This window comes from Mauremys reevesii, linkage group 26 (assembly GCF_016161935.1).
Source record: "Mauremys reevesii isolate NIE-2019 linkage group 26, ASM1616193v1, whole genome shotgun sequence".
NCBI lineage: Eukaryota > Metazoa > Chordata > Testudines > Geoemydidae > Mauremys > Mauremys reevesii.
Window position 1 is genome coordinate 7,907,673 of NC_052648.1, and position 7,232 is coordinate 7,914,904.

The 7,232-nt window shown below is 59.3% G+C and overlaps 1 long non-coding RNA gene across 1 annotated transcript; it reads right to left on the reverse strand.

The window, feature by feature from the left end:
- Positions 1–1,331: 1,331 nt before the first annotated feature.
- Positions 1,332–7,003, reverse strand: LOC120391914. Its single transcript, XR_005591528.1, has 3 exons — positions 6,925–7,003; positions 5,454–5,588; positions 1,332–1,436 (listed from the first exon to the last, which is right to left on the reverse strand). It is a non-coding gene; the product is annotated as an uncharacterized LOC120391914 (long non-coding RNA).
- Positions 7,004–7,232: the final 229 nt, after the last annotated feature.

A 7,232-nucleotide genomic window follows, 5' to 3' on the forward strand; every position in this document is an offset into this window, starting at 1 on the left:
CTGTTTATTTGCTCTTTTGCGATTTACGCTCCCTGTCAATTTCACTCCCTGGCCTTGTTTATCTTCTCCGTCCCCCTCCGACCACATTCTCTTCGGTCGAAGCCCGAAGCCCCGGCTCCCTGCTCACTCTGCAAGCTGCTAACTTTTGCTTCCCAGTGCTCCCTGGGCCCTTGTCCCTTCGTCTTGTTCCCCATCTCTCCGTCTGCCTCTTTCTTCCACCATCACCCACTACTGTTTGCATTAGGGTAGCTTGTAGTGTTCGAAAGGGGATCAGGCCCCCATTATGCCAGGCACTGCACAGACATATGGTGAGAGACAGCCCCGGCACACACAGGGAGAAAGAAGCCTCAACATTTCCTAGCTTGGGAGCGTGACCCAGAGAGGCAAAGGACCAGATTTTCCAAAGAGCTCAGTACCCAGCATGCCGAGCTGTGTAAATGGAGACGTGCAGGGGTATGGGGAAGGGGAAGGGGCATGTATCTATCGCTGGATCCATCTAACCTTGATCTTTATCCCCATTTTGAGTCCCTGGACATTAGAGCTGGCCAACCCCCTGAGTACCTCTTCCCCAAATAGACGCTCCAATCACAGCACTCACTTCCTGCCGCTACCCCAGCCAATCAGTAACCAGCCGCAACAGGCCTGGCCACCCTGAGTTTTAAGGAGAGGGCATTTCGAACTTGTACCCAGGAGTATTTGCCAGAGACACCTGATTCAAAGAGTTCACACTCGTCCAGTCAGGGAGCTGAAATAACCTCATGTGATCCACAGAGCCTGGATTTTGAACAGCTGTTTTCCTGGCAGTGAATCACCCAGGAGCAAGGTATGGGCCAAGAATGATTCACGCATGGGGTTTAGCAAGAGATAACAACTCTGTTGGCTGTTAGCAGGTGAGTCCAAACAGGAAATGAGTAATAGATGATTCATGATGAATGCGGGCGGCCCAGTGGCTAGGGATCAGCAGGCCTGGCTTCTATTCCGGTTCTGCCACTGGCCTGCTGGGTGAGCTTGGCCAAATCATGTCCCCGCCCCGTGCCTCAGTTTACCCATCTGTAGCATTGGGGATAATGATACTTTACTTCCCATGTAAACTGCTTTGAGATCTGTAGGTGAAAAACGCCTTCTAGCCATGGCAAGTGTCGTTATTCTGTACCCCCTTCCATCCAAGCATCTTAAAGCACTTTAATTACAAAGATTAATGAAGATTCTTGACCTCCGAAGCCCCACCCCTGTGATGTGTGGGCGAAGCCTTTTGCAGCTAGGGAAATGAAGCACCGAGTGCACACCACGGGCCCAAGTTCAGCAGCAGAGTGAGGGACTGGACCCAGGAGTCCTGGCGCTTGCTCCTGTGAGCTATTCAGTTCCGCTGCGGAGCCTGGAATAGAGCCCAGCAGTCTGGAGTTCTAGTCCCACGGGCTATTCAAAGGGCGACGCACCTGGTGGAAAAAAGCCATTCTCATCCCAGCGCTGCCTGAGCCAGCCGAGCAGGCATAATAAAGCAGAAACCTGCCCCCATCCCGAGCGCTTCCTTCCCTGAGGCTGGGCCGGGCGGTGGTACATCATCTCATACAGCGGGACAGGAGGCTCAGGGTCGGCGTGGCTCCGATTAGAGGCAGAACGAGGAAGGAGACTCTGGCTGAGGACAAGTGAGCTGCTTCCCCGGGCCCCATTCTTAACGAAAGAACCATGGCTGGGGTGCTGCGCCTCCCCCAACCCGTCCCACTTTGCTTTGGACGGGGTGAAATAACCTGAGCGCTTCCGCCACGTTCCCTCTGCTGCCACGCTGCATCCCTCCCCGCCCTGCGGCGGCTGCCGCAGGTAACTTGGGCAGGGCGACATCTCGCTGGGTGTGCGGACAGACCAGCAGCCTCACTACACCTCCGCAGAGTGCAGACTTGTTGATTAGGGCAGGTCAGAGACAGTCAGGCCTAGGCCCCAGCAGTCCTGACTCACTCTACCCAGCTCTAACCACTAGAGAACACTCCCCTCCCTGAGCTGCGACTAGAACTCAAGTCCTGGCTCCTAACCCCCCCACCCCCGCTCTAACCGTTAGACAACACTCTTCTCCCCCAGAGCTGGGAATAGAACCCAGGAGTCCAGACCACCCGCCCTGGTCTAACCACTAGCCGACATTAAGCACTGGAGCATCCATCCTCTCAGTTCCAAAATCCGGCAGCTGATGGGAAGCAGGATGCCACGCTGGCTGCTCCGTCCTGCGGTGATTCCCTGCCCATCCCTCACTTTGCTGCCTTGGCTTCTGCTCTTTGCTTCTTCCAGCCCCCACCTCCGGTGGATTCGTTCAGACCTGCCGGAGGCAGAGCAAGGCAGAGGATTCCCCCCTGCAATCTCTTGCCTGCATGCCCAGCATGAGGCCTCAGCTGTGAAAGGGGGGCCCCGGGGCGCTCTCTGGCTGAACAGGGGAAGGACAAAAGGGAATCTAGGTTAAACACCAGCAGTCCGGCCCCAGCCTGCGGGCACCCGGCGGCTCTGGAAGAGCTGAGCTCTTCAATAGGAAACCCACAGCCTGGGGTCTGATCTCGGCGGTGACCTCCTGCCGCAATGAGATAATTGCGTGTGTGTGTCTCTGGGTGTGTGCGGGAGCCGAGAGCCACCGGGGAAGGGCAGAGAGGGGAGAGGGAACGCTTAGCTCTCATTACAGAGCCCTGACATCCGCAGGGAGTGCACTGCTGTGCTCTTACGCTGTGCCAGTGCCCACGGGTACGAATCTGTAACAAAGCCATGTCTAGAGGCAGCAGGCAGACCAGGTCTAGATCCCCTTGCCCTTGGCTCCCAAATCCACGCCTCTCCCAGGGGGCACAGCAGCTGCAGACCCTTCCAGCCTCTCCACCGACGGGCAACGCCACCGGCCCTCCAGTCTGGTGTAATTGGCCTCCCGAGCGCCATGCTGCAGCGCCTCTCCCTGGAGGGAGAAGACAGCACAGGGTGGTGTAGAGAGCGGGCGTCTTCACTGCAGCTGCTGGACTCGGCCCAGGGCGAGGCAGCCACGGAAGGGAGCATTCGGGACGCTGCATCATGGGCCTGCCTGCCAGCGCTTTGCACACGGCGCAGCTGATTCATCATTCGCTGGTGGGCTAAGGGGAACAGCGCCCCCTTCATACAGGTGGGAAAACCGGGGCACAGAGGCCAGGCCGTCGGCAAGGAGATGGGAATAGAACCCAGGAGTCCTGGCTCCCAGTCGCTCCTTTCTGTCTCGCTTGGGTCCCTACTGGTGCTGTTGGTCTAGTTCCTTGACCCCTGGTCAGACTCAGCTCCACTAAATGACCTCCGATCTGTATGGCCGGGGGGCTGGAAAATCCCTTCTCCCCAGCTGAGGAATGAGCCTCTTCCTGATTGATTTCGCTCTCCTTTTATTCTGATTTTTCTCTCTTTGCACACGAGCCCCAGCCGTGGGCCGTTTCACTCGCCGAGGGATGCCGGGCCCTGCTCGGGGCACGGCCGGGTTTTTTCTCTGTCTTGTAGCAGCTGCACGCTCCGTCCCTCGCCTGTGCGCAAGAGGCTCTCGGGCAGCGGAGCGAGCGTGCAGTGGAGACACTCCGCTCTCCCGGCAGAACAAGGCCACCCTCCCGGGAGGGTGTGAGGAGAGGAGCCCTCTCCATACGCATCCACGTTAAAGCCCCAGGCAAGACCCCGCCCTGCTTCTCACCACCTCAGGGTCCCGCGATCCATGCAGGGGACACCATGGGGCCAGTGTGGGGTTGTTCGCCCATGAGTGGGCGCTGGGGGGCAGCAGCTCTGGTGACTGGCACCTTGCGTGGCCCGGTGCGTCCTGCCCCGCCCGGCCTCTGTTGAACAAGGAGCTCCAGATGAGCTGGAAGATCCGCGCGCTCAGTGGGAGGTGGGGGAGGGATGCAGGGGCACGGCACTGGGCCATTCCGCTCTCGCTCAGATTGGCATCGATCCAGGGTGACCCCACTGCTGTCAGTCGATCGGTGCTGGTAGGATGCAGGCCCCCGCGGCTACGCCCGGGCTGGATTTGGCCCAGGACTTCCTAGAAGTAAAGGGCAAATGCTCCTCCCGCGTCTGTCGGTCTTTCTGTCTCTCCATCTCCGCCTCCGCCATCTCGAGGCTCTATCTCATTCAGTGTTTGCGCTGGTGTCCCTGGAAACGGGGAGCTGGTTTCTGAGCTCAGTCACATGATGGAGACCTGCCGCTGTCAGCTCGCCGGGCTCTGGACTAATACCCGGCCCCCCACCCCCAACAAACCTCTTTCCCGCAATCCGGCCTTGCCGTGGGAGCCCAGCCAGCAGCCAGGCCGTGGGGCTGGTGTCCTCCGACAGCCTGCGCAGGGGAGAGTGGAACAAACGGGGTAGGGGCCAGGCACTGCCAAGAGGAAGTTTGCAACGCCAAGAAGCCACGTCATAGCTGCATGGGGCACGGCGGTGGACTCTTAGCTGGGCCTAACACAGGGCACTGCCGTGCTGAAGCTCACAGCCCTGGCCGCCTGCTGAGGTGAGGAAGGTCACGCTGCTGGGATCCTGGCTGGAACAAACAGATGGCACGGCGGTGAAGATGTTCCCAACGCTAGACGGCCCATGCTCACGGGGGGCACTGCTCTGAGGAAGCTCACAACAGTAGATGCTCACAGCGCTTTCTGTCCACGGGGGCACTGCTGCAGGCACACGCTCCTTGCTGGCTGTGCAGTGCGGGGGTTTACTCTGCAGCACATCGGGGCTGCATCCCAGTGTCGATGGGCTGAGCTCTCAGGAGCCGGTGGGGAGGAGGGTGTCTGCCACGCCCAGAGCCCTGCACTTTCCTAGCACAAATCACAGACTCCCAAGATGGGTGCCATCCCTCCCCCCATCTCCTGCTGAGCGTCGCTGGCCCAGGGGGATGGTGGTGCTCAGGGAAGTAGCTGGCACCTGCTCCCCAGGGAGTAAATAGCCCAGCTCAGAGGCCATGGGACTAGTGTGTCTTGGCACCCTGGTCCTGCCGCTGGGCCAGATGGGCCAGTGGGCGTGAGCCTGGCTGTGGGCTGAGGAGGAAGAGCGGGTGGCTGGGGTCTGTAGCCTGGATGGTGGATGGCAGGGGTGCTAGGCTGCCACCCACCCATCCAGCTCCCTCCATATTCGCTACCAGATCTGCATCCCCCCATCTCCTCCCATGGCACTCGCTGCCCCCAGCCACCTCCTGCCTGCAACCCCCCCCCATGCCCCTCCGTTCAGGTTGCAATGAGCACCCCGCCCCTCAATTGCATGAGGTCCCATGGCCCCAGGCAGCCCCATCCTGCACTGGCCCAGGGATGAGGGGTGGGGGAGGGCGCTCCTTTCCAAGGGGAGTGCAGAGAGCTGGGAGCTCAGGGCCGAGTCATTTAGAGCAGGGCTGGACAGAGCCCTGGACAGTAGCAGTCAGGATGGAGCACCCAGTCTCTGCTGGGAGAGGATGTTTAGCAGCCGGGCTCACCCTGGGTCCATCCCCCTCCCTCATTTCTTTACCTCTTTCTCTGAATTCCCTGTTCCCTTGCAAAGAGGTTCTCCCAGTCAGGCCTCCATTGCTCCGCGCTTTGTGCGGCAGCTTCGCACCTCTGCAATCTTGCAGGTAATTCACTGATCTGTTTGAGGCCCACATGCCTGTTGGATAGAAGGAGAGGTGCCTGAGTGTGGGGCTGGGTGTGTTTGAGCATGCGAGTGAGGGCATGTGCGTGGGGTGTGCGAGTGGGGGTGTGTGTGAGTGCATTTGGGTCTGTGGTGTGTGTTTATAAACGCGTGTGAGTGCATTTGGGTCTGCGGTGTGTGTTTGTGAGCGTGTGTGTGTGTATGGATGTATGAGTGCATTTGGGTCTATGGTGTGTGTTTGTTAGTGTGTGTGTGTGTGTGTGTGTGTTTGGGTCTGTGCTGTATTTTTGTGAGTGTTTGTGAGTGCATGTGTGTATGGGTGTGTGAGTGCGTTTGGGTCTGTGGGGTGTGTTTGTGAATGCGTGAGAGTGAGTGCATGTGTATGGGTGTGTGAGTGCGTTTGGGTCTGTGGTGTGTGTTTGTGAGCGTGTGTGAGTGTGTATGGTTGTGTCTCCCCAGACCCTCTACACAGTTTTTCTCTAACTGGGGTCGCTGCTTGTGTAGGGAAAACCCCTGGTGGGCTGGGTCGGTTTGTTTACCTGACGCATCCACAGGTCCGGCCGATCACAACTTCCACTGGCTGCGGTTCGCCGCTGCAGGCCAATGCGGGCTGCTGGAAGCGGTGGCCAGTAAGTCCCTCGGCTCACGCGACTTCCCGCAGCCCCCATTGGCCCGGAGCAGCGAACCACAGCCAGTGGGAGCCGCGATCGGCTGAACCTGCGGACGGGGCAGGTAAACACACCGGCCTGGCCCGCCAGGAGCTTTCCCTACACAAGCGGCGACCCCAGTCTGAGAAACATCGTTCTACAGGGACATTTCCCCTCTCCCTGCAATTTGCTCAGTTCCAGCCCTGCCCAGCAGCGCCTGCGTGACGTTCCATCCGCCATGGTACACCGGCACCACGCAGTTGGGAGCCGCGCTGGGCCCCACTTCTCCTTGGAACCAACACCTAGCACAAGGCGAGAGGTGACGCCGACCTCCTCTGAGCCCTCGGCGCGTGTCTATGGGAGACCCTTCCCATCCGCCCTGGGGCTGTCAGACCCCCCAGAGACTGAGCCCCAGCTGCTGTCTTATTGGCATAACGCAGAAGACAAGTTAGACAAGAAGAAGAAGCTAGTGCACTTCTCTCTCTCTGGCTTCTCTGGGCTGAGGGTAGCAAACTCCACCCCCAGTGGCCCATGCCCCACCTTTCCTATTAGAAATTCCAGCTGAAAACGTTCCCCTGGGTTCTGCAGACGCCGTTCAGTCACTAGGCTTTGAGCGAAAAGCTAGCGGCCTGCTGGTGCATTTGGCCCTGACAGTTAGGCACCGAACACGCATTGGTTGCAACTGGAGTTAGGCTCCTAAATACCTGAGGAGCTGGTTTCTTCATCTCCTGGCTCCTGGCGTTACTCATTTCGGGGGTGCGGGAAGGAGCCAGCAGAGATGAGCTCAAACAGTCTAATGGAGTTTAGTGGGGCTTCCGCAGGGGACGGGATTTCCATATGCGTCTCTAGGGCGAGATCTAGGGCGAGGATGCTGCCAGTCGGCCTCCTACAGCCCGGCATGCTCTCGCTGTCGGTGTGCCAAGGCTGAAGGCACGGGGTGGCTGCACCTGGAAGGACACCCCCAGAACAGGGACCCAGCTGGAGCAGAGAGGTCTCTGCACCGCGGAGGTTG